The 12,328-nt window shown below is 45.4% G+C and overlaps 1 protein-coding gene across 5 annotated transcripts in view; it reads right to left on the reverse strand.

Annotated features, from left to right (window-relative positions):
- Positions 1-12,128, reverse strand: part of NR1I2 (nuclear receptor subfamily 1 group I member 2) — a 30,555-nt gene extending 18,427 nt beyond the window's left edge. The window contains exon 1 of one of the 5 annotated variants that reach the window (XM_070243741.1): positions 11,549-11,897. The gene's annotated coding sequence lies outside the window, so the exon portion shown is untranslated. Of the gene's footprint in view, positions 1-11,548 lie in introns of all 5 variants that reach the window. The other 4 variants (XM_070243739.1, XM_023623701.2, XM_070243740.1 and 1 more) reach the window with 4 other exon arrangements.
- Positions 12,129-12,328: the final 200 nt, after the last annotated feature.

Below are 12,328 nucleotides of genomic sequence, written 5' to 3' on the forward strand. Positions count from 1 at the left end.
GGGCCAGAAATCGAGAACAGACGTGGGAAGAGGTGGTCTGTATATGCAGGGAAAAATGAAATGCTCAGTAAGTGGGCCAAGATGCTGCCTGTTTGGTTGCAAAGTTTAACAGAGGTGTATGGTGGTGACGGAGAAAATTCTCACTAGGGCAGGAAGAGCGAAATGCCAGGAGGGGAGAGATGAGCCGGAGAGAAGCCCTCGTCAAAGTGTCGGGATCCAGCTGAGAAACACAGAGAGAGAGAACACTAAGGAGGCGAGAATGAGGGACTGTAGTTCAGGAAGAGTCAAGAGCTGAGGGAAAGAAGTTCAAGCAAAGGTGAGGGGCCGGCCTTGACCAGTGGCCCAGGCGGTGGGAGGGGAGGCAGCATCAGGGGATGAAGAGGGCAGATGCAATAGGCCCCAAGAGAGACAGCGGGTGATGAGTGTTTTCCTAAGGTAGCACAAGAAAAGCGGGGGGGGGGTGAGGGGGTGGCGGGGTGGGCACCAGTTTACGCTGAGGCCAGAAAAGAATCTGAGAGGAAGGCAGAGGAGCTGCAGTGTGGTCGCTACAAACTAGGGAGAAATAGCTAAGGGTGAACCAAAGAGAGTCATGGTGCTTGTCAAAGCAGGAGGTTTATTCTGTTCCCAGGGTAACGGTTCAGGGGCGCCTGCATCACCTCTGCCCCCAGCACGTGCACACGCCATGCTTGTCTGTTCCTCGGGGTGTCCCTTCCCGCGTGTCTCGAGGCTGCACTTTGCTCGGGTAAGTGACTCTCCAGGGTCACAGACAGAAGGAGGGTCACTGTGTGAGGCACACGTTGTCTCCACCCTCGCTCCTCCCTGGCTCCTTGCTGGCCAGGAGCCCACCCACCCAAGCCAATGGCAGACTCCCCCTAGCCAGCGGCGGGAGAAACGTCGTCAATCTCTCAGTGTAGTCATTGGGTGAGCAGAGGTGCCCTTAGTCAGTTTAAGTGGAGACTGAAGCTTGGATGATTGGGGAAGTCTTCTTTAAGAAAAAGAATACAAAATTGCAAATACATAATTAGGCACCAAAGAGAATATGTATTTGTGAGAAAGAATGAGAAAAGAAATCACAATAAATCCCAAACGTTACAAAAGGACAAGTAACAAACATCACAAAATCGGGAAAAATAGTGTAATGTTTTAATTAATTAATTGCCTGGCACACTTCTATAATATCTTTGGTTGTCTCTTGGGGGAGACAGAATAATGGTCCCCAAAGATATCTGCATCTTGATCCCTGGAACAAGTGAATATATTTCCTAATATGGTGAAGGGGTCTTTGCAGATATGTTAAAGGGTACAGACCCTGAGCTGGGGAATTACCTAGAATTAAACAGGAGGGCTCCGTCTGATCTCATGAATCCTAAAAATCAGAGAAACTTTTCTGCGTCTGGTCAGAGAAAGAGATGTGACAATGGAAAAGGAGTTAGATGCTATGTTGCTGGCATTGAAGTTGGAAGGGGCCATGGGCCAAAGAATGCAGGTGGCCTCTAGAAGCTGGAAAAGGCAAGGAGACGGGTCCTCCTCTAGGGCCTCCAGAAGGAACCAGTCTGCTGACACCTTGATTTTGGCCCAGTGATGCTGATTTTAGACTTTGGAGATCCAGAACTGTAAGATAGTATGTTTTATATTATTTAAGCTACCAAATTTGTGGTAATACGGCTGCGGCAATAGAAAACAGATTGTACTCCTTATATAACAATTTCGTAATGTCATTTTCTATATAAAGAACAGAAAGATAATAAAGTCTTTCCTCTAACATTGTTGATCAAATTTTACTTTTTCTTATGATCATGGAGAAAAGTTTCATCTTCCCAACTAGCTGAGGATGGTGGTCACACCTAAGAAAACCTCTATCGAGATTCTTGCATATAAGTCTTCACACTTGGAAGAACTTTCCGTGGACTAGATGGTGGCTCCACACATGTCAAATCTCATCTCCCTCCTTTAGCCTGTGCTGGACACCACAGGGCGCGGTGATACTGTGACACATCTCAGGCCTTGCGCCTTCCCGTCATGGCGGTGGATGAGCAGGCAGAGTGGGGCAATCCTTGAACCTGCTGTGGCACTGGATGGCCAGCAGTCACTCAATTCTATGTGCAATTAGTGCAACCATATGCATACACCCAAACTATGTGTGTCCCCAAGTCAGCTGCCCGTAGCCTGATCCCCAGCATCCCCACAGCCATGCCATCATCACTTGACTTCAGAGAAATTGTGACAGTGGAGTAGAAATCATCTAAAAACAACTGTGGTTAAATATCTACTTTTGAAAATGTTACAGAAGCATATGACTATGCAAAAGAGCCCATGTCAGCGAGGGGCCCAGAAGCCTAAGCTTCTTTAGCTTAAATCCATGTCTGCGCTGGTTCCATTGTACCCATGAAACTGAGCCACACAAACGGCTAGAGTCTCCAGGGGAGGTTAGGTCTCAGACCAGCAGACAGAGCCTCTACTGCTCCTCTCTTGTAAAGGAGACTCTTATAAACTCGCCCAGCCTGACCCTGCAGGAGGAGGATGCTCCGTAGGCCTGCCCCACCCACAGCTGCCTTCAGAGAGGCTCCTGGTTGGACCAGGTCCGGGCCCCAGAAGAAAGGGTCCACAGGCTTTCTGGGGGCTTGTGAAGGATGGTGTAATCGCTCTCTCCCGGGGACAAGTGACCCACTGACCCATTCAGATCCTCTCCTAGTGACTCTGAATGGCAAAAAGACAGAGCCAAATTAAAGGACCGGCTGGCTAGGCTGCTGCCTAGGGGGCCACTATATTGAGAGAAAACCTTGCTGGAAATGAGGTAAACCATAAATTGTTTCCTTTCCTAGCAAAGTAGCCATCACCCTGAGGTGGAGATCTAAAACACTCCTTGACAGCGCAGACTAGTCTCTGTGGAATGATCAGGGGCACTCGTATGCCTGTCACCCAGAGCCACCTGAGGACAACCTGCAGGACAGCCCTCTGAAATGACAGACAGAGCCAGAAATGGAAAAATGTGTGGTGTCGGGCTGTGTGCAGGGAATGTGTGGACGGTTTTATTATCTAAACATGCCTTCCAAGAAGCTGTCTGGTTTGGAAAATTGCATGCAATAAAATACTCATTTTGACCATGAAGTATATGATACACGTTAAAAGAGCATCACTTGCCAGCAAGCATATGAAAAGATGCTCCACACCACTAATCATGAGGGAAATGCAAATCAAAACTGCGAGGAGGCCTTACCTCACACCCGTAAGGATGCCTGCTATCACAAAACAGAAAATAGCAAGTGTTGGCAAGGATGTGGGGAAATCAGACCCCTTATGTGTTGCTGATGGGAGGGTAAAATGGTGCAGCCACTGTGGAAAACAGGATCGTGGTTCCTCAAAAAATTAAAAATAGAATTACTACATGACCCTGCAATTCCAACTTTGGATTTAAAGCAGGGCCTTGAAGAGAGGTTTGTGCAGCTATCCTCACAGCAGCATTTTTCACAACAGCCAAAATGTGGAAACAACCGAAATGTCCATCAACAGATAAATGAATAAACAAAATGTGGTGTATACACATAATGGGATATTTTCAGCCTTGCAAAGGAAGGTAATTCTGACACATCCTACAACATGGGTGAACCTTGAGGATTTTATGCTAGTGAAATGAGCCATTCACAGAGGACAAATACTGTATGATTTCACTTATGGAAGGTACCTAGAATAGTCAAACTAATAGAAACAGAAAGTAGAACGGTGGGAACGTACAGCTGGGTGACTATAGTTAATAATACAGTGTTGTCAATTTGAGAGTTGCTGACAGTAGAGCATAAACATTCTTACCATACACAAGAAAGAGTTAACCACGTTCTCTTTGAGAGGTGATGGACGTTAACTATCTTAATGTTGAGAATCACTCTACAATATATATGTATCTCAATCATCACGTCGTTCACTTTAAATATGTACTATTATATCTCCAATTATTCTTCAATAAAGTTAAAATAAAAAAGTAGGATGGTGGTTGCCAGGGACTGGGGGAAGAGGGGAATAGGGAGTTATTGTTTACTGGGTACAGAGTTTCAGTTTTATAAGATGAAAAAAGTCTGGAGATCGGTTGCACAATATAAATATACTTAGCTTCACTGAACCATACACTTAAAAATGGTGAAGATGGTAAATTGTACGTTATGTGTATTTTACCATAATTAAAAAAATAATAAGGGGCCAGCCCCACGGCATAATGGTTAAGTTCACTGCACTCTGCTTCAAAAAAAACAAAAAAGAGGGGCTGGCCCTGTGCCGAGTGCTTAAGTTTGTGCGCTCTACTGCAGGTGGCCCAGTGTTTCGTTGGTTCGAATCCTGGGTGTGGACATGGCCCTGTTCATCAAACCACACTGAGGCAGCATCCAACATGCCACAACTAGAAGGACCCATAACGAAGAATATACAACTATGTACCGGGGGGCTTTGGGGAGAAAAAGGGGAAAAAATTTTAAAAATTAAAAAAAAAAGGGGAAGATTGGTAACAGATGTTAGCTCTGAGCAAATCTTCCTCAGCAAAAAAATAAAATAAAAAAAAATCCCTTGTCACTAAATAAGTTGATCAAATATTTAAAGAATATTAAAAGGGAAGCCAAACTATTAGGCTGCCTTGTACAGGTGGCCCAGATACACAGAGAGAAGGCAGGACATGGAGCCAGGAAGAGCTGTGAAGAAGCAGAAGGCATGGGGCAGAGAAGAAGCAGAAAGGAAAGTAGCAATGGTAGTTAAAAGCGCTACAGTGAGGAATAAAAAGATAAACAGAATGCATTTGATTCTGAATGATCTTAGTCTTTGAACCACATTTATATCTCTGTGAAGCCTGGGTCTGCAGCAGTTAAGATTGTCACCTTCCTTCTCTCCCAGGTCTGCTTCAGAATCCCCACTGCTTAAAGTCTAAGATGAGGATTCTCCAACTTTATTGCGCATACTAGTCACCTGGGGAGCTTGTTAAAATGCACAGCCCAATCCCTGGGTCTGGGCCGGGCCTGAGCTGCTTCCTGCCTTTCTGACAAGCTCCCAGGGGGTGCTGGTGCTGTCCGTCAGCAGTCCACATCTGGAGGAGTGAGGATGTAAGAAATCCAGCTAACCCTGGAGAAAATCAGCAGTACACAAAAAGGATGTGATGGAGAAGTCCCCAAAAGGGACAGGACACAAAAAGGCCCAAGTGCTGGGCAGAGGATATGGCAACAGAAATGTTTTGAACGTTCTAGAAAATAGAGGAAGTAATAAAACACCCATGTGAAATGACTGGCATCATAAATTGTTGTTTAAAGTCAGTACATACTTGCAGGTGAGCTAGATAGCCCTCTCCCAGGAAAAGGGTATGGGGAGGAGAGGCGGATACCTTTAATCTTCAAATGAGTCAAATCAAAAAGCTTCAGAAGCTGGTCACCAAGATTAAGGGGAGGAAAGAATGGACAACTTGTGTGTGTGTGTGTGTGTGTGTGTGTGTATACGCATATATAGTCATGTACCAAGTAACGACGACGTTTCGGTCAACAATGAACTGCATATATGACAGTGGTCCCATAAGATGAGTACCACATAGCCTACGTGTGTAGTAGGCTATACCATCTAGGTTTGTGTGAGAACACTCTATGATGTTCACACAACCAAAAAATCGCCTAATGACACGTTTCTCAGAATGTATCCCAGTTGTTAAGTGACATATATGTTTTATGTACAAAATTCAGGGGGCTGGCCTGGTGGCAAAGTGGTTAAGTTCGCATGCTCTGATTCTGCAGCCCCACGTTCATGGGTTCAGATCCTGGGCACAGACCTACACACCACTCATCAGGCCATGCTGTGGCAGTGTCCCACATACAAAATAGAGGAAGATTGGCACAGATGTTAGCTCAGGGACAATCTTCCTCACCAAAACAAAACCAAAATTCAACTCAGAAAATTTAAAGATCTAGTTGGCTTTATTCAATGACCCATGAATCGGGCAGCATCTCTTCCAGCAAATGAAAGGAGCTCTGAGGATCTGTACAAAATGGAATACTTTTATAGGGGCAAAGAAGTTATTCTAGCAAAGAGTAAGTTGTTTCGGGCAAGATCACCTTCCTTTGGGGGCAGGCAGGGGTCTGTCAGGCAGATTACCTCACTAGTGCTGACCAGATAATTCCAGATTGACTGGTTAAAGGTTCCATTCCTGGGAGAGGCTGAAAATGCGGTTTGATTTAGGGATTGTCTTGGTTTGCTGACCTGGGGCTTAGCACAGGTGACTCCATTTTGGGTCTGTTGTTTCCTTTCTTTAACATATGTCTTATGCGTGTATATTCTGTGTATATATCTACACGCACCTATGTGAGTATGTGTGTGTATGTGTATCAGAACTGGCCAGAGGATAAAGAGGAAAAAAAGCAGGTAGAGGGAAATTTTATAAAAATTGAATTTCTGAGAAGTTGACAGTGAAGCTTATAAAACTGTTGACTTTGTTCAATGAAGGGACAAGTTCGGTAAACTTACTAACTCACATTACACAGGTTTTGTTGTTTACAAAATGATTTCAAAATCATCATCTCGTGTGGAGGTGCCTGTGAGGTGGCAGAGCAGGGCCTGTCTCCTATTAAGCAGGGTGGGACAGGTCTTACTCTTCCTTTTACAAACAAGAAAATGGTGCTTTGAGGTGGGTCCGAGGTCACGAAGACAACAAATGCTAGAACTTCTTTTCTTTTCCCTTTATTCTGATTCTTCCTATAGTGCAAATGGATATACTATGTAAGTTAAAGTTTTGTCACAAAACTCATAGGGATAAAATGAGAACATATACTTAAAAGTTTTTTTTGAAACGGATCAAATATTGTGACCAAAAATCACCCCCCTCCTTGGCCCTGGTGTGGGGCAGGTGCCCAGTGGGAGCTCAGACGGAAAAGTCGCACTGTATGAATTCAGATACAGGACGGTAGCTGCTATCTTCAAATTGGTAAATGAAACGTGGCCTTTGTGCTTCCCGGGACAGTCATCAGGTCCAGGCGGTCAGAAGGGTCATTCCTAGACGTGGAGCAGGGTGGAGAGCTGGCGTCAGCCCAAATCAAAAGTACACCCCGTCCCCTCTCCACTCTTTAACAGGGCGCAGTGACCTCTGGCTAACCCTGTCTCCTGCACGCACAGGCAGTGCTCTGACTGCCTGTGGTTCATGGTCCTTCTCTTTGTTCATAGGGACCCTGGGGACACGTCTCGTGTCTCACGTGTGGGATTTGGATGTGTCTCTTTATCTTAATCCTCAGTTGGATATCTGGTTTGTTGTTTCAGTGTTTCACAGAAGTTCAGGAGGTACGGCCAAGGGATGAGCAGGTTTTGGGTAGCAGGGAACTCTTCCCAGTTCCCTTCAAATCACACCACCTAGAAGGCCCCTGTGTGCAGGAACAGACCCATACACACTCCTAGGTCCTTCCCAGGTTGGGACCAGGGCACAACTCCAGCTTCAAAGAATCCTGCAGAGAAGTCTCCAAGAAATATGAGTTCACAGTATGAAATAAAAATAGACTAAAATGAGAAACGTGACAAGAATATCTAAGACATCTAAGTGTTTGTGATTGGTACCCCTAGAATTGTGCAGTGTACAACCCACACAATTGTATACGTCAGCCATGAGCCTATCCTCTGTTATGGCTATTACTCAGCATTGTCCTGGAAAGCCAAGAAAAGGCAATCAGACCAAAACAAAAAAGCTGTGTAAAGATTAGGAAAGAAGGAACAACGCTGTTGTTATACATATATAGTATGGTTGTCTACCAAGAAATTCTAAAGGAATCAACTGATAAACTTTTACAGCTATTAAGAGAATTCAGTAACATAACCAAACAAAATAGCAAAACACCAAATAGATTTTCTATATATCAGTAAAAAATCAATTAGAAACAGTAAAGCTATAATGGAAATTGGCTCAGAAAAAGGAAATAAATACAGAAGAACAGAGTATCCAGCAACAGACATGTAAAAGTGAGAATTTAGTCCATGACCAAGGTGACTTTTCAAATGAATAGTGAAAGAATGGACTTTTCAATAAATGCTATTGGAATAATTCATAGAAATGAGTTCCAAGTGAACTAAAGACCTATTTCTTTCTCTTTTGCTTATTTTTTGTGAGGAAGATTGGCCCTGAGCTAACATCTGTGGCCAATCTTCCTCTATTTTATGTGGGATGCTGCCACAGCATAGCTGGACGAGTGGTGCTAGGTCTGTGCCCAGGATCCAAACCTGCGAACTCTGGGCTGCCAAAGCGGAGTGTAGAAACTTAACCACTACGCCACCAGGCCAGCCCCCGAAAGACCTATTTTTTTAAATGATAAAAGTATTAGAAGAAAATGTGCCAAAATATCACCATAATGTTGGAGGTTGATAAGGCATTCTTAAATAAGACCTAAAGAGCAAAATCCATAAAGGAGAAAATTAATAAATTCAGCTATATCAACTAATAATAGCAATAACAATAATAGTAAATATTTCTGTTGGCTAAAAACAAGATGTTAACAAAGTTTAAAAAACAATCGACAGGGCTGGCCTGGTGGTGCAGTGGTTAAGTGCGCACTTTGTGCTTCAGCAGCCTGGGGGTCGCTGGTTCAGATCCCGCATGTGGACATGGCACTGCTTTGCAAGCCATGCTGTGATAGGCATCCCACATATAAAGTAGAGGAAGATGGGCACAGATGTTAGCTCAGGGCCAGTCTTCCTCAGCAAAAAGAGGAGGATTGGCAGCAGATGTTAGCTCAAGGTTAATCTTCCTCAAAAAAAACCCCAAAGAACAAGCGACAGACTTAGAATATTTACTATATGTATATCAAAGGATTAGCATCAAGAATAAATATTAGGCTCTTACAAATGAGTAGAAAAAGACAACCCAATATGAAATGAACTTAGGATATGAATAGGCAGTTAAGAAAAGGAAATACAATGGCCAAGAATTATATAAAAGATGCCAACCTCACTAGCTGTTAAAGATTGACTTGTGTCCCCTAGTACCTCACAATGTGACTATATTTGGAGATAGGGCCTTTAAAGAGGTGATTTAGTTCAAATGGGGGTAGTTAGGATGGGCCCTAATCCAATAGGACTGGTCTTGTAAGAAGAGAAAATTTGGACACAAGACAGACACCGGGATGCACACACACAGGGGAAGGGCCATGCAGGCGGCCGTCTGCAAGCCAAGAGAGGGACCTCAGAAGAAACCGTAGCTGCTGACACCTTGATCTTGAACTTCCCGCCTCCAGAACTGTGAGAAAATAAATTTCTAATATTGAAGCCATCCAGCCTGTGGTATTTTGTTATGGCAGCCTTGCAAATCAATACAATAGTGATCAGGGAAATTGAAATATTTTTTAAATGAGTTACTGTTTTCACTCATCCAATTGGGAAATTAATAAAACGGTTAATAAATAGCAAGCATCAAGGCGTGGAGGAACAGTAACTATCGTTCTCTGCGGGTGGGAGTATTAATTGGTACAGGCACGGTAGAGGGTGATTTGCCAGCATCGAAAATGAAAATGCACATATCTTGAGATGTCGCAATCCAGCTTCTCAGCCTCTCCTCTGCAGAAGCACTTGGCACGTGAGCACAAGAAGACACATACAGTGAGGGTCACTGTGGAATTGTTGGTAAGAGTGGGAAAAAATGAAAACAGCTCAAATATCTATCAAAAAGGAGATGGCTACATACAAGGATTGTACTCTGTGGAATTAAAAATTAAAGTGTGGCAGTTGAAATTAATGAGGTAGCACTGTAGATAGATATGGAAGGTCTCCATATGGAGTACAGACAGGGAAAGTTTGTTGAATGGGAAAACAGAATGAAAATAATATGACAACAAATAGTTTATTAGTGTATACAGCCATGAGCCACATAACAACGTTTCAGTCAAATGGACCACATATACAGTGGTGGTCCCATAAGATCAGTACCATACAGCCTAGGTGTGTAGTAGGCTCTACCATCTAGGTTGTGTAAGTGCACATTGTGTAAGTTTGCACAACGAGGAAATCGCCTGGCAACACATTTCTCAGAACCTAACCCTGCTGTTAGGCAAGGCATCTGTATATGACTATGTGAATTGCCGTCTGGTAATAAACACGCCAACCTGGTTAGAGTAGTTACTTTTGGGGGACGGATTAGTGTTGGCAGGATGGCTGGAGGACAGTTTAGCTTTCACTATACTGCTTTTTCATTTTCCAAGGAGCATGTAATCATGAATCACATTTATGATTTTAAAAAGCTGTTACCTGCTGACAGTTTTGTCAGTTTTGTGGTTATCTCTTGTGTTTATTCCATAATAACTGAGGAACAAGCTGATAGCTCCAGACTAGGAGCCGGCAGACTTATTCTGTAAAGGGCCAGAGAGTTAATATTTTAGGCTCTGGGGGCTACTGGCTCTTTTGCAACTACTCAACTCTGCTGTTGCAGGGCAAAGCAGCCACAGACGCTATATAACGAGTGAGCAGGGCTGTGTCCCAGAAAACCTTGTTAACGAAAACAGCTGGTGGGCGGGATTTGGCCTGTGTGCTGCAGTTTGCCAACCTCTGGCTTAGACTAAGTTTGTTACATAACTAAAATACATTTTGAGTAAGTATTTTTGCTGTATAGCAAAACATTCTTTCCTATTAACCAACTGATTAGAGAAGTAGTTGTCTCTGGGGCCTTGCCTAGAAGATTCAGATTTTAGATTCTGGCCATATCCTTAGAGACCAAACGTCCATTCCGGTGGAGATAACCTATCACCCTGGCCATCGCGGTGGTGACCATTGACCTTCCCAGCAGGAGAGTTATGCAGTCATCCACATGGGAGGGGGATAGCGACTGCGACAGCTGACTCACTGAGTCAAGGTTTGGTGGCCTCAGAGGTTACTCCTGACCATTCCCAGGTGCGGAGCTGCCTTAAAGCAAAGCTCTGACCACAGCCTCAGCCGGGGTGGATTGTGAGGTGCGGAGAAGGAGGGCTTGGTGGCACTGAGCACATGTAGGAGAGGCTCGGTTCTGTGGGACATGGTGTCTCCCCTCACAAGTAGAGGTGGAAAACTCATCCGTCCAAGGCCGGCTCAGCCACAGGACTGTGCAGGGGGGTAGCGGGGCCTCCCTGAAGCGGTGAGGCCCTGGGACTGTCATGCTGCCCTCTCGGCCTTGGGCCCCGGGGCTGCCAACACTAACCCGGCAAGCTGAGAGGAATCAGGCCTAGGTTGTTCCCAGCTCCCACAGTCCCGGACCGTGGTACTTTCTGGGTCCGGAGATTCCAGCCCTGCACCAGAGAAGGGCTGATTGTGTGTGTGACTCGTGGCGGCTCCTGTAGAACTGGGGTTTCCGCTGTGATGATTTCTCTAGGAGGCGTGTGGGATCAGGGGGCGTTGTTCATGGGACTCAGTATTCAGTGATTGTTTGCGTGGTTTTTTCCACCCTCGAAATGTGGAGAGCAGCAAGGCCAGCACGACACACACCCTCTCTGTTGCTGTCCTCCAATGTAAGACCTGTTTGTGCTCCCATACTTCTTTTGCGTGGGGCTGGGGGGCAGTCCACCCGCAGCAAACGAAAAAGAAAGAGAAACCATACCTGCTTCGTGGTAACTTCTTTGGTGTGACTTCTCCTCTGGGGTCCACTTTGAACAATCAGGAACAGAGGATCAACCAACACATCAATACCCCTGAAGGAGCTGCCTTGGGAAAGACTGGAAAGTTCTGGCTCAACCTTTTGCGTTTCGCAGGAGTGAATACTTCGCTGGGGGGGAGAGGCGGCGGTTCCCGCTGAGGTCGAGGCTGTCCTGCGTCTTGCCTGTCCTGGTCACAGGCTGTTATTTCCCAGCATATGAGTCAATCTTGTCTCTCACCTACATTTCAGTCCAGGTCAGTGTAGGCTCTGAGCGCCACCCGTCCGGCACTCCCAAGTCCCAAGTCCAGCACATGAACTAGCAAACCAACAGGTTACCGTATTTACTCTCATGACACGCCCGCACTCTTTTCTCTCAGATGTCTTCACTGTCAAACACAGGAGAAGGGCAGGCACGTTGCTAGCGTCTGCTTTGCCCGCTTAGTTCTGAGCAAACTTCATGCACCTGAGGGTCTCTGCGCTGTAGGCACTAGGCAGTTACTTTGAACCTAGATCTCCCAACCCTGCTTCCTTCGTCTACACCACCTTCTTGGGTCGTCTTACTTGATGTGAAAGGGAGCGACGTATTGGATTATGGCGGCAGGTTTATGTCAGAGAGAGACAGGCGCACAGGGAGAGAGGGGAAGGGTGTGAGGTGAGGCGGCCAAGCCCGGTTCACAAGGATGCGACCCATGGCTCCAACCTTGGGACAGCTGGCTGACAGGGGGCAAGGAGAATGACCCCAGG

This window comes from Equus caballus, chromosome 19, assembly GCF_041296265.1.
Source record: "Equus caballus isolate H_3958 breed thoroughbred chromosome 19, TB-T2T, whole genome shotgun sequence".
In the NCBI taxonomy this organism is placed as follows: Eukaryota; Metazoa; Chordata; class Mammalia; order Perissodactyla; family Equidae; genus Equus; species Equus caballus.